We start from the raw sequence: 12,747 nt of genomic DNA, 5'->3' as shown, positions 1-12,747 counted from the left end.
TCTCCAGTTCTTCCAGAGCATCGTTTCTTCCCTCTGTGTGTGTGCATAGTCTCCTTTGAAGCACATGCTCTAGGACTATCCTCTTTGCTGTTCCTTCTTGTTAACAAAAGATCTTCCCATCATGCCTCTTCATTTCATGAAGGGTAAATCACCTGGCTCACAGCCTATCTCTTAAACTCATCATTTTTGTAGCCCCAATATCCACATAGAAGTTCTATCGAACCCCTAGGACTGCAGCTCCTTGGTGTCTCTTCCAATTGCATTGTTCTCACCAATCTTTCTTCTGGTCACTTTCCAGATATCAACACCATTAGTGCACTACTTCTAGATTCTCATTCTCTAACAACCACTTATTTTCTTTCCAGTTCACTACTTCTAATATTGCCACTCCAAGACTGAACCACTAGAGACGTCCAATCAATTCACTCTACCCTTTCTTTGTGTCTTTCCCTCTCACTTCCTCACTACTATCTATACTTGACTTGTACTCCAGTACTTATACAATTGCTATATTTCCTTGCATGTATCATGAAGTCACTTGACCTTCTGTGTCTCTATTGTTCTCAGCTTGTGAAACCAAAACCTGGTAAAAATCCATCTCTCTTCCTACTCCGGGCTGTACTTGAAAAACTAAGAAATGCATACCTATTTTGATTATTTTTATATGGTTCTTTTACATTGATATTATATCTCAGTACAATATAAAACAATTATATTACAAAACATATTATACATTATTTTCCATTTATAAACCATGATTCTAAAATGGGACCTCAACACTTTCTATACCCCCCAGTACATTTCCTGAACAAATTTTTTCCTTCTCTCCCTGTATCTATTTCATACATTCTCTCTCCTCAAACACTTTCCCTTTTTCATTCTATTTATGAAGTTGCTTCTAATTTCAATGAAAAAATAGAAGTAATCAAAAAGAGGATTCCCAGCAGGAGAAGATGGTGGTCTTCAAAGGATTTAAAGGTCCACATGATTTTTCTCTTGTTGGAAAAACTTGAAGGAGGACAAAAAGGAGTAGGCAATTGCATGATTAGCTGGGGCCTTGAAGATAATGAAGATATAGCACTTATAAGGTGAACAGGCATTATTACTGGGCCACCATGTGGAGTATGCATAAAACAAATGTACTTCACAGGGCCTGGTTTTCCAAAGCCTTGCAGTTTCAAATATTGACTTTTCAAAAGATGGGAAATTTTCCTCAGGCTATAGTCTCTGTTGTAAGACAGAGAATTGTAACACAGCAAGGTTGCTGGCTCAAAGACAGGCAGGTTACTGATTGGTATGTAAATATACTGGGAAATTGCTGTAAGAAGAGAATGTTTGCTAAGATCAAGCTTTTGTTGGCAGATCAACTTAACTTCTTGAAAATTGCATTATGGAATGCTTATTGTTAAACTTGTTAAACTATACTTAGCAAAAACCCTACCTATATTCTCTTCCTGGAACTTCCTGGTCTGGAGAATAAATGCAGGAAGAGAACCCCAATTTGTGGTTAATTTTCCAGATGGAAGGAATGCCTCTATCTTGAGGGTTCCAGGAGATTAACCCCTTTTCGGGGCTTCTCACTGCTCAGAAGAGATGGGCTTTGAGTAATCTTTGGTGGCTCCGTCACCTAGGGGAAAAGGGGTGACAAATCCGTGGAAGGCAAAGCAACAACACCAAGGGCAAATTATGAAAGCAGAACATATATCCTGACAGTTGAATGTGGATCTAAATACCCAGAAGCTCCTCCCTTAGTTTGATTTGTAACAAAAATTAATGTGATTGGAATAAATAATACCAGTGGGATGGTAGATGCACGGAGCTTACCAATGTTAGCAAAATGGCAAAATTCATACAGCATTAAAGTTGCACTTCCAGAACTAAGACGTCTAATAACACCCAGAGGAAATATAAAGCTTCCACAGCCACCAGAAGGACAAGCATTCAATGATTTTAGTGGATCTCAAACTTGTCTTAAATCAACAATTTTCTACTCATGTTAACATCTTTATTAAATATCACATTACAAAATACCCACCCATTAAGTGAAAGAATTCCAGCTGGTAAACCTGACCCAGACATTTGTAAGAATATATTTAATGTATGTTTACCCATTATGTTTTCAGGTAGCAGGAAAAAAAATACAGCACATTTTTTTTTCTTGTTAAGGCAGGCACTGTCATTTAATCATAAACCTGGAGTACTCAAAATAGAATCCAGGTTTGCATGATGATAGTGTGGTGAGAAGTATCAGATGGCAGTGGAAGCATGTGTGTTTCTGAAAATTAAAAATCTCAAGAAGGAAAAACAAATGATGGGCTTTATCCATCTTGCTTCATGAAAGAGCTGCAGTTGAAATTATTTAATGTAGTAGGTATGATGAATATTGTAGCAAATGGTATTGACTTTTGAAGGGCCATGGGTGCTGAATACTAGCAGTTTCAAAAATATGTTAAGGATTGTTTTGACACCTGTACTTAATTAAAGGAAATGTTGAGGGGGTTGATGAATTTCTGTTAAAAGCTGTTCTTGTGTGTTATGTGTAATGGACATGGTAAATACTTGTTCATAGTTTTCAACAAATCATGCATTTAAGTGAAGTCAACAAAAAAGAAATAGGTGTGTGGATATGTGATTTTGAGATTAAAGTTAGTCTTACAATGTAAATAAAATAGGAACATGTTCTCACAAAATAAAAAAGGACTTCCTTTTTCCATCACTGTGTTCACCAATATACATGTATTCATAGCAATATAATCCACATGGTACTTGCATCTAACTCAAACTTCTACTTATATTCTAGGTCCTGTGTTCTCTTGCTCACATAAGTGCTATGTTCCTACAATCACCCCTATCTGTTGCACGAATCTCATTGGCATAGTAACATGCTATCATATCATTCATCTTAAAAAAAAATTCCTGTGACTCTACATAACCTTCCAACCACTGCCCCAATTCCTGGGTCTTCCTTTATGATAAAACTCTTTAAAGACTTGTCTATACTCACTGAGTCCAATTTTTCTCTTAATTTCTCTTAAACCCACTCTCCTCCAGTCTGTGGAAATCATTCTTATCAAGGTATCAGTGACCTCTATGTTACCAATCTGAAGATCAACTCCTATCTTCATCTTCCCAAGTTCTTATCAGCATTTGACAGTCAACCATTGATTATTTCTTGATGCACTTCTTCCTTTGGCTTCTGATATATGTCACTATCCTTGTTTTCCTTCCACCTCACTGGCCTCTTTTTCTCAGCTTCCTTCTCTGGATTTTTCTACCCCTCCTGACTTACTGATGCTGGTGAGTTCCTGAGGCTCAGGCTTTGAATCACTTTTCTGCACTGTTGACATTCACTCCTAGGAACCTAAGAGATAGTGTTGTAAAAACAGACTCAGCAAGGAAGTGTTGAACACCCAGAGGGTTGGAGAGTCAGGAGTTTATTACTCCGGCAGGAACAGACAGGCTAATGCCCAAAAATCTGGACCCTCAGCTCAAGTCTCACAAAGTTTTTACAAGTGGACTCTTCCAGGGCTTTTTCCTTTTACCCCCCCTCTTTTATCAGCATTCACTAGGCTAGCATATGTGGGCTGTGCAGATAAGTGAGCTTACAGAAGCCAAAAATACAAGCAGTGATTAATAGCCAGACTAGTGGAGCAAGCAAATATGGTTTCAAGGACAAGATATTACTTCAAGAACCAAGCGGGCTTATGAGAAAATTATTTTGGCATTTTTCCCAACATTTCCCCCTTTGATGCTCTCTTTAAACTTTTGAGTGAGCATCACTTTATTCAATATCGCTTTTGGGATTTAACAGAGGTTTGAGGGAAGCATAGTCAGTTAAGGCTAGCAGACAACTGGCTGTTTTTCTTTTGACCGAAGTTTCTATGGTGGCATAAATGCTATGCATTAACAAAGGGAGTAGGCAGGGTATGATCAGGCAGATCCCTAAAATGAATAGAACTACTCCTGTTATTGTTTTAATCCTCCAAGCATATCAACCCAGTTACCAAAAACCCCCTTGAGATTTATTTTCAAACATTTTTGTATGGGAATGTGAGCTAATTTTCTTATGTGTGTGGCTATGTCAGTAACTGCTTTAAGCTTATCATCTATTTGAAGGCAGCAGTCTGAAGAACTGAATTTTCCACAAATTCCTCCTTCCTTCACTAGGAGGTAATCTAATGCCAGTCTATTTTGATAAATATCTGCTCTCATTTGGGATTGTTGTTTAGCCAGGAGTTCCAGTGCTCTGGCAGTTCTATTGGTGATTAATTCTAACACTGCTTGTAATCTTATGATGTTGTTTGGCATATAAATGAGGGTTCTGTAACCCCAGCTACCATCCTGAGCCCAGGTGGCTGGTCCATAGTATTGTACTATCCATGGGGGAGGCCATTCATCCTCTCCCCAAATTTGGGTTCCCCCTATGTCACCTATGTCTGTTGTACTGATAGATTGCTTAGATCTTAAATCACTATACAGACAGACTCCCAACTGTGGGCTCCATTCCTGGGGTAACAAGAAAAAACATGGCAGAATAATTCCCAGAGTGGAACACCCATTCCACCTTTCTGGGAGGTGGGTGTATGCCTTTTCCCCCACATATCCAGAATAGCCCTTTGGGTGCCCCCCAAACTCTGCATTAAGTTGAATTCAGATTTTTCCAATACTGGTTAATTTTAGGAATTCCCTGGAAGAGCCAAGATCCTGTATAACTCTGTAACTGAGGGTATCTAGTACTTGGAATGCAGGAACAGTTGTGAGCCATTTTATTTGCTACAAGTCAGACCCAGTACTAGGTGGTATTGGTATTAGGCCGCCAGGTATAGATTGCTTCATTTAAGGAGTATACCTGCTGGCAGTGGGGTTCTCCAACCTTTTGGGTAAACCTCTGGCCCATCCTGCTCAGGCAGTTTCATCCTACAACTTCTGAAGATAAGATCCAACTGAGGTGGGGGGGAAGGTGCCCAGGGTTAACAGTTTTATTCCATAGAAGAATTTTGGGTACCTCTAGACTTGACCCTTTCCATGGCCAAGTTTCACTCGTGAGGGCTCCCCCACATATCCAACAGTGTGATATGTTCAGGGTTTTAGCTATGTTTTCTGCCAGTAGTATAAACAGGTTCTCACTGACAGTGGATAAATCTAGGGTCTCTTTGAAGGAAGCCCTGAGTTGGGTTAGAAATCCTATCTCTCGATGGCCAGTTGGGGTGGTCATGGGGACCTGAGTGGTTGAGAGGGAGGGCTCAATCAGGACCCCTTGGATCCTGCCTTGAGGGTCTATACATATACAGGACCTCTTACCAGTTGGGATGCTTGTACATGGGTTGGGGTTTTCAGAGCAGAAATAAACTCCATCAGGCCCATGGGTACCATGAACCTTAGTCATATTTGATAGGAGGCAGAGTTGTTTTTTCCCTATTACTCCCTTTTGTTTAAGGGCCCCAAGGTCGAGGCCCTGGCATTTACACACAGGTACCCAGTTGTCTGGAAATACACCCATGGCTAAGAGATCAAAAAAGTCATGTGGTGGATCAGGTGAGGGCTCTCCCTTCAACTTCAATTCAGTAGAGCCTGTGTGAGAGGAATGCTAGTAATAGCTTTTCTATTCCATTACAATCTTTTAGGGCAACTGCTGTCAGTCCTATGGCAAATAGCAAGGCAAGCAATATAACAAAAACTAAAAGCAAGTGGTGGCATATGCTTATCATTTCATAAAAGTTCAAGGTGAACATTCTTGAATGAAATGAAAAAATCTTTTTAACTGAGAGCTTCCTATTGAAACTCCTTTATTTTCTAAAAGACGCTTGCTCATATCGATAAATAGTGCTCGTTCTTTAGATTCTTGTGTACCCATACTTACTGTTCTTGATTCCCTGCCCTTTCTCACCCAGTCTATGCTACTGGGGGGACCGCGGCTCCCTGGTGCAGGATCCTAGCTGCCCATTTCTTATTTCCTGAAAGAAATGAAAGGGGATAGATTATAAGGAGGGGGGCTTACCAATGGGTCCCTGTTCGGGCGCCAGAAATGCCGGGGACCAGCCCCAGCACAGAGATTGTAAAGGTGCCCACTGGTAAGGGATCCCCCAAAAGGGAGGAAGGGCAGCGTCGGCGATGGAGCGGCAGCAAACATACAGACCCAAAGGATCTGTTGAATGCTGGGACAACAAACACACAGACTCAAGGGATCTGCTGAATGCTGACAATTTATTGAAGCAAGCATCAGACTTTTATACTTTTCTTTCTTATTTGCTACATAATCATAAAATAATCAATGAACAATATCATAATATCTCTTTGTAAGTGACATATGTTCTAAGAAAAATAGCATTACAGTTTATTCCCAGAAAAGACTATTACAATGTCCTTTCCTTTGAGCAAGAACGTTACAACCCACTGGTCCCATATAATCATCACTTTTCATCACTTGCAATTATTACCGAAACTACATCTATGGTACAATAGACTTTCTATGACGTTATTAAAACTTGATTCACACCTACATCTAACTATTCTTTATTCCTAAATAAACACTCTAAAAATTAACTTGCTTAACTTAACTTCTACTTCTATTGTAAAACAAAAGATTGTACATTAACTCCTTCCAAGCAGCCAGGCCAGACTCTCAGGCACCAGACAAGACGAATGCCTACATAGGTTCGTTGTCCCCTTCTGGGCCCCACTGCCATAAGCCATCTCCTGAAAATCTATAATCATAAGTATCATTAGTATGATTAAATATTTTAGTATAATTTTGAATCCTACTTCCAAGTCTCCCAGAGCGATAGTTATGAGGCAGCAAAGAATAAAATGTAATAAAGCATAACAAGCACACAGAGCTCCAGAAAATCAAGGTGGAACGCCGGCATCTTCTCCCACGATGAGGCCTTGCCATCATCCCTTCACGATGAGGCCCTGTAAACATCGTGTTTCATTAAAAGATTTTCATCAGGCTTTAATCTTATGAGTGGGAGGCGCCCCCGCAGTTTATCAGTATACTTGCTGTGTCCCACGATGACAAAATCCTCAGGCTTCAGCTGTGCATGTACTGGTCAGCTTCTAGTGTGACCAGAGCAGAGCTGTGATGGGTTTTGGAGTGTCTTTGGAGCCAAACCTTGGGTGTATCAAAAGGATCAGCCTTCTCAGACCACAAGGTGGCATCATCTAGGGAGGCTGCCTGTTTCACCCACATATGGTGGACCCAGGGAGGCAAACCTGCAATCTTTAACTTGCAGTAGGGGTGGTTAGTACAATTATGCATGACCCCTTCCAGGTTAGCTTTAAAGGAGCCTTTTTCCAATCTTTTACCCACACGGTTTCACTGGGCTGAAACTGATGAGCCCAAATTCCTAAAGGGATGGGAGCTAGTTCTAAAATTGTCCTGGTTATTGGCTTAAAAGTCCTGGCCAGTGACTGCAAGTACTGTGACATATCCACCTCCCCCAGCTGGTGAGGGTCCCCCTGCAGTCTAACTATAAGCAGGGGTGGTTTTCCATACATAATCTCAAAAGAGGAATATCTGGTAGGCCGCATCATACACTGGACCCCTAGCAAAGCTAAGTGAAGCATATCTATCCAGGGAAACCCCACCTCCTGGCAGATCTTAGCTAATGTGGTCTTTAGGGTCCAGTTCATGCGCTCTACTTTCCCTAAACTCTGTGGCCTATGTGCTGTATGGAGCTTCCATTTTATTCCCAGCATTTTGGCCAGTCCTTGAATGACCTCTGCAACAAATGCTGGCTTTTTGTCTGACCCTATAGTCAGAGGGAACCCATATCTTGGGACCACTTCCCTTAAAAGGCCCTTTGTGACCTCTTGGGCTTGTTCAGACCATGTAGGCAATGCCTCAGTCCATCCAGTGGAGGTACATATTATCACGACCAAGTACTTATAGCCTCTGCAGGACTTTACTTCAGTAAAGTCCACTATCAGGTCCTCAAAAGGCAATGTCCTGACTGGCTGGACTCTAGGGGCCAGCCAGGGTCCTTGTTTGGCATTGTTTTGGATGCAGGTTGGGCATCGTAAACTGACCTGGGTGCAAAGAGGGGCCAATTTGGGGATGAAGTAGTAGCAACTCAGCATGGTTTCCAGAGCCATTTTCCCCCAGTATTCCAGGACTAGTCGATGGGCTAGCCATTGAGTAACCATCAGTCTGTGGTCTGGGAGGTTCCACCATCCTTCACAGGTTTTTAATTCCACCTTCTTTCTCTGCCCATTGAGCCTCTTCTTTTGTGTATGTTATCTGCTGTGCTGTCTCTGGCACCAGCATGATTTTGGCAGTTTTCTTTAAGCTTTTAGCAGGCTCCGTTTACGTGGGTGCTCTCTTGGCCATCTGGTCAGCTAGCCAATTTCCTTCACTGATCCTGTCAGTGCCCTTTTGATGACCTTTGCAGTGTATAACGGCCACTTGGGTGGGCTCCCAAACTGCCTCGAGGAGCTGAAGAATTTCTTCCTTGTTTTTGATTGTTTTTCCTCCTGGTGTTCGGAGGCCCCTCTCTTTGTATAGGGCCCCATGGACATACAAGGTTGCAAAGGCATATTTAGGTCAGTGTAAATGCTGACCCGCTGTCCTTTTGAGAGCTCAAGTGCCTGAATAAGTGCCCATAGCTCTGCCCACTGTGCTGACTAACCCTGGGGCAAGGATTTTGCCTCTATAACCTCTTTATGAGTTGTTACTGCATATCTAGCTCTTCACTGTCCTTCCTCAATGAACTGCTCTCATCAGTGAACAGTTCCATATCTGGGTCAGTCAAGGGCAAGTCCATCAAATCAGGTCTGCTGTAGTATATTTCATCTATCAGTTCTTCACAGTCATGGTCCGGGGAGCCAGGTCAAAATGTTTTGGTGACCACTTCAAAGAAGTGTTCCCCCAATCTCCAAAGGCAGAGCAGTCGGCCTGACATGGACTGGTCTTGTCAGGGCTTAGGAGATGGATCCAACCTTCAATGTCACCCTGGTCCAAGAAGAAACTACCACCTCTCTTTCGGGGGCATCAGGGGCATTCAAGCATGAAGAAGAGCTCCTTCCACTATGTGTGGGACCCCTCCCAGGTCCCTCCCTGCATCGGAGTCACAAGACAGACAAGGGTGGGGAGCCCCCCTTCACCCAGAGGATAAGGAAGACCACACTAGCATCCACCTAGCCATGTCCCTTGAGACTTTAGGTCTGTCTTGGCTAAAGTGTACCTGTATAAACCCCAGGCCTGGTCTGGTCCACCAGGGACTGGAATCACCATTATGCCTTACAACATGACCACAGAACTGCAGGTTAGAACCCATTTGGACACTACATTTATCACCTGGTGGCACAAATATCACACATTCATTCACACTCTCACACAGAAGTTAAGCATTTCCCTCCCCCAGACCCTGGCTTGAGCTGAGCAGAAGGCCCCCACCATAGGACCCTAACAAGATAGACCTTAGCAGAAGGCCTGGCACAGAGGGGCCCCACCACAGGGCCCCAACCAGATGGACCTACAAGGTGTGGCACAGATGCTCAGGGACCAATCGGGCTCTCAAGGAGGCCCTTTTGGGAGGTGATCAAGCTCCCCTTCTACCCAGAGGAGGGACTGACTGAACTGATGGAGGGGAATCCTACTTGTCTTGCAGGTGGTGAGGGTCTGGCTAGTCCTTCCCTCCTAGGAGTCTGGTCAGACAGGCAGCCCTCTAGGATCGGTGAGGTCCAGTTCTTTGAGATCCCAACAAAACATCTGGATGGTGCCTCCTTAGTCTTCTGCAGCATCACTGATCCACCAGGCAGCCTCTCCTGGACTGGTGGCTCAAGGGGGTTCCTGGCCAATGCACCAGAAAATGTTGTCGAAACAGACTTGGCAAGGAAGCATCAAACAGTCAAGGGTTGGAGAGTCAGGGGTTTATTATGCTGGTGGGCCAAGACAGACTAATGCCTGAAAATCTGGACCCTCAGGTCAGGTCTCACAAGGTTTTTATAAGTGTACTCTTCTGGGGCTTTTTACATTTTTTTCCCCTCTTTTCTCAGCATTCACTAGGCTAGCATATGTGGGCTGTGCAGATAAGTGAGCTTACAAACACCAAAAATATAAGCAGTGATTTATAGCCAGAGTAATAGAGCAAGCAAATATGGTTTCAAGGACAAGTTATTACTTCAAGAACAAGTCAGGCTTATGAGAAAATTATTTTGGCATTTCCCCCCACAATAGAAGATCCAATTCAGTATTATATCTTTAAAAATCAATTATATGCTTCTGGTTGCTACTAAATGTGTATCTTAACTGTCAACCTCTCTTATGAACTCTAGACTTCTATATTCAAAAGTCTATATGATATCTGCCTTGAACATATAATAGAGAATTCAAACTTATTTCCAAAAGAGAAACACTGATTGACCCCTTCCGACTCAGTTTCTCCCTGATTTCTCAATACACTAAGTGGAATTACAATTCAATTAGTCACTCTAGCCAAAAGTTTGTACTGTTTCTTGACACCTCTCTCTCTCATGTGGCACAGCATACATTAGCCTCAGATGCACTAGATATGAAGGCCAGCCCCCCAAAAAGATGACTCAGGATTAGGTACTCTGATAGTACCATGCCAGCCATAAATTCCTTTCTGTCCCCTGGCCCCTGGCCCTTTCGTCTGATCCCCCATCTTCAGATATTAGATGAGACATCATGGAGAAGGAGAAGCAAATCCTTTAACTGAGTTACTGAAACCCTCAAATACCTCAATAATCACAAATTGTACTGAGTTTGCAGAAAAGTGACTAAGTTTCCTGCTTTTATATAGAAATGGGAAGTTGAATTAGTAATCAAGTTTAGTTACAGAAAAAACAAAGAAATACATTAGTATATGTAGGTCTGGACTGAAAATTCATACCCACTATCCTTGAGGTTTCTCTCCTCTTTATGTGGTAGTGGGTTTGCTTTTATGATTGGTCCCTTAAAATGTGAACTAGATTTCACACACTCAGAATGAGTCCCATGCCCTCCCATTCATTAATCCCAGTAAGTGTGCAAATGATCCGTTAAGATACCAGAAGAAAATATTAGTACTCCCATTAATATTTAATTTTATTTAAAATGAGATAGAAAGTAATCTTTACTAAAATTTATATGTGGATTGACACTGGTCCTTTACTCAGATATATGTCAGATAGTCACTTTTGTCATGAAGTGTCCTGTGGATAGAGTGCATGATAGAAAGTGGCAATCTCACTTTTCATGCCATTTCCGCTTACTGTGATTGATTGCATTTTATGTGGATCCAATTAAGTCAATTCTTAAATAATGTTATCTAGTTTTATTTAGACTGGACATTATAAAATGAGACAAACAAAAAGAATGGAAAATGTCTATTTAAAAAACTGAGGATATAAAACAATGCTAATAATGTGGGTACAAGCTAGTGACAAAAATGAGTGCTGATAGTTCTGGTCAAGATGGTGGAATAGATGGTTCCCAGTGTCACTCTCTCCCACAAATCAACCAAATTTACACCTATAAAAATGTAACATCAGCCAAGCTGGGGCCACTGGAGCTCAGAGGAAGAGGAGGAGAGACCTACGGAGTTCATGAAGGCAGGAGAAACTACGATGAGAGAAAGAAAAAGCTGCTCAGGAGAAACTACGATGAGAGAAAGAAAAAGCTGCTCAGGAGAAACTACGATGAGAGAAAGAAAAAGCTGCTCAGGAGAAACTACGATGAGAGAAAGAAAAAGCTGCTCAGGAGAAACTACGATGAGAGAAAGAAAAAGCTGCTCAGGAGAAACTACGATGAGAGAAAGAAAAAGCTGCTCAGGAGAAACTACGATGAGAGAAAGAAAAAGCTGCTCAGGAGAAACTACGATGAGAGAAAGAAAAAGCAGCTCTGAGCATTTCAGGCTGCAGCTGCTTTAAGGCTCGAGCTGATCCGTGCATGGAGCAGGAGCTGGCAAAAGCTGCAGCTGTGCCCTTCAGATGGAGTTACTTGGAGGCAGCAGGAGAGAAAAGGGCCTTGGTGGCCTCCAGGACAGCAAGACCACTAATAGAATTCACGTGGACCCACACAGGAGTGAGGAGCCAGAACAACTGAAAAAAGGGAGCCATTCAGAGGCCGGTAAGTCATCACAAGGGACCAGTGCAGGGCCCATCCCATGGGAAGTGTTTGGAGCATGGGCTGTGGGAGAGATGGGAACACTGGGAGAACACTGGGACACAGCAAGGACAGCCGACCTGCTCCCCAGTCAGCGTAGGACCACTCAAAGGAGAATGGTCAGGAATCCAGAATTGCATGGGGCACAGTTTGATGAAAAAACTCAGGCCCAGATCAGAGATTCTAGAGAACACAGATCCACTGTGTCTCTGGAGAGCTGGAATTACCTATAAAATCTATCATTAAATGCTGAGCTGCACAAAAAGGCTTCCCTAGGGAAACAGCAGCAAAGTAGCAATTTAAACAACCACACAGCTCAAGTACTGGTTCCCACAGGAAGTTCCACCATGTTAGAAGCAAAGGACAAAAATTCAGTTCTGGCCCAGGCACACCACCAGCACCTTGGGGCCTGCCTGGGAACTGGAGGCTTGGATCTGGGGACTGGATTCCACTCCTACTTCCAGGCAAACTGCGCCAGTGCCTTGGGCCAGCCTGGGGACCTGAGGCCCAGAGAAAGGGACTGGAACCCTGTCACACAACCAGGCACACCAAGCCAGCACCTCGGAGTTCATGAGGGACCCAGGACATGGAGAAGGGGACCGGATCTCCCTCCTACAACCAGGTACATTGCGCCAGCACCT

At 42.9% G+C, this 12,747-nt stretch overlaps 1 pseudogene; it reads left to right on the top strand.

Moving 5' to 3' along the window:
• The first annotated feature begins 984 nt into the window (after positions 1-984).
• Positions 985-2,000, top strand: LOC103585866 (annotated as a pseudogene).
• The last annotated feature ends 10,747 nt before the right edge of the window (positions 2,001-12,747 follow it).

Source organism: Galeopterus variegatus, unplaced genomic scaffold (assembly GCF_000696425.1).
Source record: "Galeopterus variegatus unplaced genomic scaffold, G_variegatus-3.0.2 Scaffold17, whole genome shotgun sequence".
Classification (NCBI taxonomy): Eukaryota; Metazoa; Chordata; class Mammalia; order Dermoptera; family Cynocephalidae; genus Galeopterus; species Galeopterus variegatus.
This window is presented reverse-complemented; position numbering and strand designations above follow the sequence as displayed.